This window comes from Macaca thibetana, chromosome 4 (assembly GCF_024542745.1).
Source record: "Macaca thibetana thibetana isolate TM-01 chromosome 4, ASM2454274v1, whole genome shotgun sequence".
NCBI lineage: Eukaryota > Metazoa > Chordata > Mammalia > Primates > Cercopithecidae > Macaca > Macaca thibetana.
The window spans coordinates 101,879,446-101,888,746 of record NC_065581.1 but is presented as its reverse complement, the minus strand read 5'-3'; the positions used below and the strand labels follow the sequence as shown (position 1 = coordinate 101,888,746).

Sequence of the window (9,301 nt, the reverse complement as noted above, 5' to 3'; positions counted from 1 at the left end):
GTTCCAGAGACCCAGGAGGAAGCTGCATCGCTGTTTATGACACAGCCTCAGAAGCAGGACTGATTATATACTTCGTGGGCCTAAGGCAAGGTGAAAACGTGGGCCCCTTGTTCAAAAATTCTTAAGAAGCTCGAGTGTAACAGCAGAGCATTAAACCAAGTGCAGGGCTCTTCTGAGCATGGGGCTTCTATGATTTCATAGGTCTCATGCCTATGAAAGTCACATGGTGTCACTCCAAACATACTTTATTGGTTTGCCAGTCACTAAAGTCAGATTCGAGGGGGAAGGGATGTAGAACCTACATTAAAAAAAAATTAATTTTTGTTGATACATAGTAGGTATATACATTTATAGGGTACATGAGATATTTTGAGACAGATATACAATGTGTAATAATCACATCAGGGTAAATGGGGTATCCATTACCTCAAGCATTTATCCTTTGTATTACAAACAGTTCAATTGTTTACTTATTTCAAGTGTGAAATTAAGTTATTTTTTACTATTGTCACCCTGATGTGCTATTAAATACTAGATCTTTTTTATTCTATTTTTTTAATCCATTAACCATCCCCACTTCCCCCTCTTCCCACCACCCTGTTACCCTTCCCAGCCTCTGGTAACCATCATTCTACTCCCTATCTCCATGCATTGAATTATTTTACTTTTTAGCTCCCAAAAATAAATGAGAAAATGTGAAGTTCATCTCTCTCTGTTTGATTTTTTTTTTTTTTTTTTTTGAGATGGAGTCTCGCTCTGTCGCCCAGGCTGGAGTGCAGTGGCACGATCTTCGCTCACTGCAAGCTCCGCCTCCCGGGTTTACATCATTCTCCTGCCTCAGCCTCCCGGGTAGCTGGGACTACAGGCGCCCGCCACCACGCCAGGCTAGTTTTTCGTATTTTTTAGTAGAGACGGGGTTTCAGCATGTTAGCCAGGATGGTCTCTATCTCCTGACCTTATGATTCGCTCGTCTTGGCCTCCCAAAGTGCTGGGATTACAGGCTTGAGCCACGGTGCCCGGCCTCTCTGTTTGTTCTTACTCCACTCAACATAATGACCTCCAGTTCCATCCATGTTGTTGCAAATGACAAAATCTCTTTTTATTTATTTATTCATTTTTTGTGGCTGAATAGTGCTCCATTGTGTATATGGAACACTTTCTCCCCATCCATTCATTTGTTGATGGACATTTAGGTTACTTCCAAATCTTGGCTATTGTAAACGGAGCTGCTACAAACATGGGTGTGCAGATAATCTCTTTGATATACTGATTTCCTTTCTTTTGGGTATATAGCTAGCAGTGGGATTGCTGGATCAGATGGTAGCCCTATCTTTAGTTTGCGGAACCTCCAAATTGTTCTCTGTAGTGCTTGTGCTAATTCACAATCCCACCAACAGAGTATGTAGAGAACTCGCCTTTTGCAGAGAGGAGTATCGAATAATTTGCAGAGATGTATTACAATCTTCACATCCAGTTTCCTGTGATGCCGCTTCTCTTTTACTTTTCTGTCTTTTGCTGATCATTCTCTGTTTTACATTAATTCTTGCTGCCTGTGGCTCATCGTTTCCTCATACAGTTGGCCCTCCATATCTGCAGGTTCTATATCCTCAGATTCCACATCCTCTGATACAACCAACTACTGATGGAAAGTGTTTTGGAAAGAAAAAAACCGATATAACAATAAAAATAATACAAATAAAAAACAATACAATGTAACAACTATTTTCATGGCCTTTACATTGTTCCAGGTATTATAAGTAATTTAGAGAACGTGCATAGATTATATGCAAACACTATGCCATTTTATACCAGGGATTTGAGCATCTGTGGATTTCAATATCCTTGGCGGTTCCTGGATCCAATCCCTCGAGAAGACAGAGGGATGACTTTATTAGCGTCCTTAGTACTAATCTGCACATTTTTTTTTTCAGTTTTCATATTCAATTCATTAAATAGCAAGCCTTTAACAACTTTATGGAAATATGACTTTCTAATTTCCTTGACAAAATGCTTCCCACCTACCTGGAAAAGGCTTGTCAGAGTTTTCTGCCTTTCACTGAGCTCTCTGCTCCATGGCCAGCTGCCTCTGGGCTGTGTCCCTTTGTGTTTAACATCTGCCAGTATAGAGGGAGAGGTTGAATTCATTGAATTACTCAAACAGAAAGAATAACTTCTTTATTGGGGTTCAAACTGAAAAGAAAAAATGTATGCGTTCTGCCCCCACCCCAGCGCGCGCGCAACACACACACACACACACACACACACACACACACACCACCCTTTGGACAGATGTGTGAACAGTGCTCTCACTTGGACACATTGAGCATCTTTGTCTGCTGCAGCTGAGGGGTCTATTTAATCTTCATTGTCATATGGCCTTCATTAAGATTTTCCAGATTATTTTCTTCCACCCAGGTCACTGAGTTTCTAACTTCTTAAAAATTAATTAGATATTAACTAGCTTGTTTATATCACTTTAAGTTTGCATGGCATTAAATTCTTAGAAATTAATTAGATGTTAACTAGCACATTTATGTCACTTTAAGTTTATACAATACTTTCAGCTATATTACCCAATTGCAACCTCAAAAGAAACCCCTGTCTTATTTGTCCCTATTGATAGTTGAGAAACTCGAGGTTCAAAAGTGTAAGTGCCCTTTTCAAGATCACACAGCTTTTAAGATGTGGAACTGGGAACTAAAGCATGTCTTCTAACTCCAAGTACCTACTGTGCATATGCACTGTATCATGCTAGTGCTACTGAATTTCAGTGCAAACTTCTTCATTATTTGTGTCAACAAGGCTCAGTGGTGCTGACAATGGATAGTCTGCCCGAATATTTCAAGGCCTTGCTTAACATTTTTTCTTTCTTAATTTTTTGATAATATGTGAACATGATAAAAAATTTAAAAAATACAAGTTTTCCTCCATCCTTGATCCTAAAATGTACATATATAGCTGTATACATATATGCCTAATACACATGCAAATTGTAGAATACTATATGTTTTGTTCTACACCTTGATTTGTTTCACATAATGGTATAACTTGGAGTTCATTCAGCACACCTAGAGCTATCTCACTCCTGTTAATTGCTGTAGAATCTTTTTCTTTCTTTTTTCCCTTCCTCTTCCCTACCTCCTTTCCTCCCTCCCTCCCTTCCTTCCTTTTCTTCCTCCCTTCCTAGCTTCCTCCTTTCTTTCATTCCCTTCCTTCCCCTCCTTCTCCCCCTTCCCCTCTTCCTCCTCTAATTTTTAAGAAGTTACAAATTCAGTGGCCTGGGTGGAAGAAAATGATCTGGAAAATCTTAATGAAGGCCATAGGACAATGAAGATTAAATAGACCCCTCAGCTTTCCCTTCCTCCCTCCCCTACCTCTCTTTTCCTTTCTTTTCTTTTAAGACAGGGTCTTGTTCTGTCACCCAGGATGGAGTGTACTGGTGTGATCATAGCTCACCGCCCCCTCAAATTCCTGTGCTCAAGAGATCCTCCTGCCTTGGCCTCCTAAAGTGCTGGGACTACAGGCATGCACCACCTCGCCTGGCTACTCTTTAAATATTTTGTAGAGATGGGGTCTTATTTTTCTGCCCATGCTGGTCTTGAACGCCGCATCAGGCTCCCAAAGTTCTGGGATTACAGGCCACCATGCCTGACCAAGATTATTTCATTGCATGTATGTGCTATCACTTACTTAATCAGTATCCAACTGAAGGATATTTGATTTGTATTATTTTATATTATCAAAAAATATTGCATTAATTTCCCTTTTTTGTATACATGTGAAAATATTTTTATTAGATATACTAGGATCAGAATATGTATATGTAAAGGTTTCACAGATATTTAATTTTGATGTAAGTAGAATTTGTGGGTCAAAAATATGTACATTTATATTTTTGACAGATACTCCCAAATTTCCTTGTATAAAGATTGTTCTAATCACCTTCTCACCAACATAGTGTAAGAGCCCTTGTTTCACTTTTCTAATATGTAATCACACTTTTGTTTTTCACCAATGTGATAGTTAAAAATGGTATCTTATAGTGTTTTTTGAGTTTCACTTATTTTGAGTAAGGTTGACTACTTTCTAATGTGCTGGAAAGCCATTTGTATTTCATTTTTGTGAGTTACTGTCTTTACCCATTTTTTCTTTTGTATTGTTGATATTTTCTTATTGATTTGTTGGAATATTTTTATACATTGCAAATAATTTTTGCTGTTTGTTATATGTAAGCTGGAGAAAGAACATTTTCAGGCAGAAGAAATAGCAAATGAAAATATCTTGAGGCATACAAGAAGAAAAGAAATAACCACAGGGTGATTTTTCTCCATGCTGTGGTTTCTTTACATGTAGAAATTAAAAATATTGTATAGTCAAATTCATTTTTTTAATATTACAGCAGATTCTACATAGTTTCAAGACCACCTGATTTTGAGGTTGTAAAAATTTATCCCATGTTTCCTTTTAGCAATTTTAATGGCTTCATTTTGTACGTTGAAATCTATCTATCCATCAATAATTTATTTTTTGTGAAAGGTCAAAAGTCAAAATGTGTTTCCCTCAGATGGCTATTCAGTTGTTCTGACGGTTATTGGACAATCCATCTTTTACCTACTGATTTGAAATGACACTTTGATCATATCTTAAATTCCTGCATGTATTTGAGTCCATTCCAGGACTCCCTGTTGTGCTCTATTGTTCTGTTCTTCCAGGCATAATATCATATTGTTTTAATTAGTATAGCTTTATAATATCTTTTGCTCTCTACTTGGACTTACCTTCTCATTACTCACTTTTCTCAGAATGTTCTTGACTGTTCATTTTTCCATATTAACCTTAGAGCTCATTTTTCCATGTTAACCTTAGAATCAGCTGGTTTCATTCTAAATATTCCTGTTGGTGCCTTTATTGAGATAACTTTGAATGGACATGTTTAATTTAATATTGAGTCTTACTAGTTATTCCTCTGAATTTTAAGATGAGTTTTCTTGAAGTCAACAACTATATGAGGACAAGCATTAATACTATTCTCATTTTACAGAGGCAGCAGAAATCTTCTGAGAGGTTGAAAACATTTCTTATTCCTCAAGTTCACAAAACTGACAAGCCTTGGAAAGGGCCTAGGCCCAGATGGTCTCCCTTATACGCTTGATCTTCCATCTACTCAGTCTCATCTAGCCCTTATGACAGGGAGAGGCAGCTCCTGGAAACCAATGACACATCTGTTGTGGCATGCAGTCAGACAAACCAGCATGGGGTGGCAAAATAGCACGGGCTTTGTGCCTAGCAAGATCCCAGTTTCCTTCATGACTTTGTTATTTCCTATCTGTGAGACCTTGCAGAAACTCTTTTTTAGACAGTACTTGATTTGCAGAGGATTAGGAGACTACGCCCTACCTAATACTTGGCACTTGGAGGCACTCAATCAATGGTATGTTCCCCAGACCCCTTCAGAAAGGTGTTAAATTCTTTTCCCATGTGACACTGATCTTAGTGATCCCTTTGTAATGTTAAGCTTACCAGACTGGTGATTTTCCCTTACGGATGAAGTTTCAGGCTACATAATAAGGGGATAATCTTTAGGCCACATAGGGAAAGGGGCTCTGCTTAGGGTGGCACGTGGCCTTGCTCTTCACAGCTTCCCCACGCAGCTGTGCTAAGGCCTCTTGTCTACCCCTTTAGGATCCTTTTTGGGGGTCTTCATTGGAGGCTTTCCCCTGCTCCCCCACCATTTCTCTAGGGATAATTTTTAATAGAAAACAGCCATTTAAAATGAATCCACTTAGAATAGGGACCAAAACTTTATAGTAAATAGGGAAAAATGTCTAAATTGGTTATTGGTTATCTTGGAAAATAAAACTAAAAATTATAAAAAGTTCTCTTTTTGGGATAAAATTAACACAATAATTACACGTTTAGAGTGAACAGAGAATGAATCATGATTGATTCATTTTTGGTATAAAATGTTTCAAAGATAATTGTATGATTATATATATTTATATCACATTTTTGCATCACAAGGAAAAAGTTGAGCACTTCATTAGTTTTCCTAAGGGTCTCTCTTCATCAGGAGGAATTTCAGTAACACTGGCTTTGCTGGATTGAAGAGTTCGGTCTCTGCAGGAGGCTCATTTGTCAATGGCTTTGCTCGTAATTCCAGTGGCTCTCACCCATAACTTTGGTCAACTTTATGAATTCATTCACCTTTTGCAAGTTTGGCAATTTCACATTGCAATTGTGTTGCATGAATTTGTACCGATTTTTAAAATGAAGTTTGTGGCATGTGAGAGCCAGTGTAGTAAACTGAAATAATTGTCCCCCAGTCATGTCCATGTTCTAGTTCCTGGAACTGGTGAATGTTACCTTATAGACAAAGGGGACTTTGCAGATACAATTAAATTAATAATCTTGAGATCTTAAGGATCTTATCCTGGATTATCTAGGTGGGTCTGATGTAACACAAAGGTTCTTAGAAGAGGGGGACAGGAGATCAGAATGAATAATAGGAGATGTGTTCATAAAAGCAAGAGATTGAAATGAGAGATCAGAAGAGGCTGGAATTTCCCATCAGCCAGGAAAAGCCCACAGCCTCTAGAAGTTAGAAGAAACAAGGAACAGATTTTCTCCTGGAACTTTCAGAAAGAACAAACTCTGCCAATCCCTTCATCTTAGGCCTAGAATTCTTTCCAGACTTCTGACCTTCAGAACTGTAAGAGAATAAATTTGTGTGGCCTTAAACCACTGACTAAGTTTGTCTAATTTGTCTCAGCAACAATGTGAAACTAATACTGTCAAATAGTAACCAAAGTTCTGATGAGAGCACAGGAGTGAATAAATCTTGTCACGAGGAGTGTCAGTCCAAACTGAATACTTTAATGACTTTGTCTTCTTCATATAGCCTATTGTGATGTATGTGTCTGTAGGTGTACACGTGTGTGTGTGTGTGTCTGTGTGTGTGTACAAAGGAAAAGTAATATTCAAAGGGCAATTGGTATAAACTTTTCCTTTCTTCCGTCTTGTCAGGAGTGGGGATTCTTCCTCGCAGAATGCCTGTATCCAGTTAGGGAAATGGTTGAAGACAAAAACTGAAGAAGCCACGGAAGACTGGTGATTGCACTTAAGAAACAGCCTGAAACTACGTGAGGTCTGAAGGCAGATGCTGACAGGTTAGTGAGACGTCCAGCCAAGTGATGCTAGAATATTTTCAGAGACAGAGAATGAGAATAGGTGCAGCTGCGCCAAGAGGGAGGACTCTGGGGTGGGAGGGGCGGGGGAGCAGAGAGAAGTCAGGAGGATTTCAGAAAGTTTTCCTGTGTGTTGTGTATTGTAACTTACACCTCTGCTGCTGCCCAACCAGCCCCCCCTTCATGGAAATCTTTAATAACGATCCAGGGTTAGGCTTTTGTTTATTTTTAAAAATAGCTCTGGAGTGCAGCTGGTCCTAAAGTAGGAGGAGGCACGATTTTATCTGGATGGCATGTTATCAAAAACTTTTATTATTTCTTACCAGAGGCTTCTCAGCCTGGTCTCTCTGACCTATAATCTAGGCTGGGACCCAGAATGCCTGAGGCTCTGGTCTTTAGCATTTTGAGTAAAGCCTTCTTGTTGGCTGTCTTCTTACAGGCTGCCTTCATGGCAATTTGTTCTTTCTGAGCAGCTGCTTTGTGGGAAAGGCCTTCGAGAGAGAAGCCTTTTGAACCTCAGCTTTATGCTTCTGTTTCTCATTTTCTCTGCTTTTCTGAACTTGTAACAAACATCTGTCATTTTGGAACTCCTTTCTCTGGCTACAATCTTTTTGGTTTATCTTGTAACTGACTGTTTTGGATGGATACTCCTTTCTGGGGCAGCTTCTATCCTGTTGATGAGCACCGTGTGGAGATTTGCGAGTAAAGTCAATGAACTGTGTATGTTTGCACACCAAAAGCTCACATCATTATACTACTTCATACACCATCAACCGAGGTTCAGTTCTGATCAATAATAATGATAATTGCAACCAGTCTCCCAGCATGTAGCCCACAGGAAATGCAGACTCCCCGGCCAGCTTCCATATCGTGTTTGGTGACTTCCAGCCTGAAGCACTGGAGGCTTCTGTGCAGTTTCAGTTAGATGTCTCCTTTACTGTGTCCCTGCCTTGGCCCCAGAGAGAATTAAATATGCTTTTCGACTTTGAAATATCCTCTGCATGTTATTGGGCTTGTGGGTTCTGCTTGAAATTATCCTAAAATGTGCTATGTGATTTGAGTGGTTTAATTTTATTACTACTTTTTCCCCAACTGAAGTTCGGCTGAATGATTAACAGTTGGCTAGAGAGGTCATTCAGGAGGCACAACTCACTGGGAATTCCACTGCAGATCCTCACGTGTTCAGCTTCCCATTCCAGCAACGACTTCCTCCCTGGAAAGAGGGGCTCTGTCCATATATTTATGATCTGAGCGGATCAAGTCAGGGAGAACATAATGGGATTTATTTTTCTCTGGGGTCTGAAAGTCCTGCACTGCAGTGTCCATATGGACCATCTTGCCTTGCCAGTGCTCCATGAAATGTGGCTGAATCCAAAGAACTGGGGCCTCCAACTGGCCCATGTACCAGGAGGCAGGCACGTGGTGTGGCTGGTGTATGGAAGTTTTATGACTTTGAGAGTGTAATTAAGGCCTGAGTGATGACTGCAGAAAACTAATAGCTCTGGAAGCGCAAAATAAGAAAGGAGTCTTTAGCATAAACGAAAAGCAAGGACTTGTTTCAGGAAATTTTTGACAAAGGTGAAACAAATGGACAAGCCTGAGTTACTTTTTTTTTTTTTTTTTTTTTTTTTTTTTAAAATAGATTTGGTGAGCAGAGGAATCTGTCACCCAACAGAATCATTTACTAAGCAAAGATGAAAATTCTCAGATAAATATCTATGTTTTGCCTGGTGGCTGGCATGCTAGGATTATTTTGACAGAAAGTAAATAGCAGGGTAATATGTGTGACTTGAGAGAAGAAAATTTGGGTCAACTCATGTTATTCTGTGAAAAGATCCAATCAATTTCACTCCCATTGCCAGAGGAAGAAGTTATGTAGCCACACTGGGTGAGGCTCACAAATTACTCTACAATCAAGAAGTAAATAATATCTAAACCCTACAAATTGAATTTTTATTAAGAAATTCATCTCTGCTTACCTCAGGGTTTATACAATCTTTTAGAGCTTGTAGAGAAAGGCAATATATCTCAATGTGCAAAACCAGATTGATTGGGGTGAGGAATTTTAATTCTTAGGGTCAGGAATATGCCTCACCTTTTAAAACAGGCTTAATGAG

At 39.2% G+C, this 9,301-nt stretch overlaps 1 long non-coding RNA gene across 1 annotated transcript in view; it reads left to right on the top strand.

The window, feature by feature from the left end:
* The first annotated feature begins 7,027 nt into the window (after positions 1 to 7,027).
* Positions 7,028 to 9,301, top strand: part of LOC126952250 (uncharacterized) — a 39,289-nt gene continuing 37,015 nt past the window's right edge. Inside the window, exon 1 of the long non-coding RNA XR_007724827.1 lies at positions 7,028 to 7,166. This is a non-coding gene — a long non-coding RNA (uncharacterized LOC126952250). The remainder of the gene's footprint in view (positions 7,167 to 9,301) is intronic.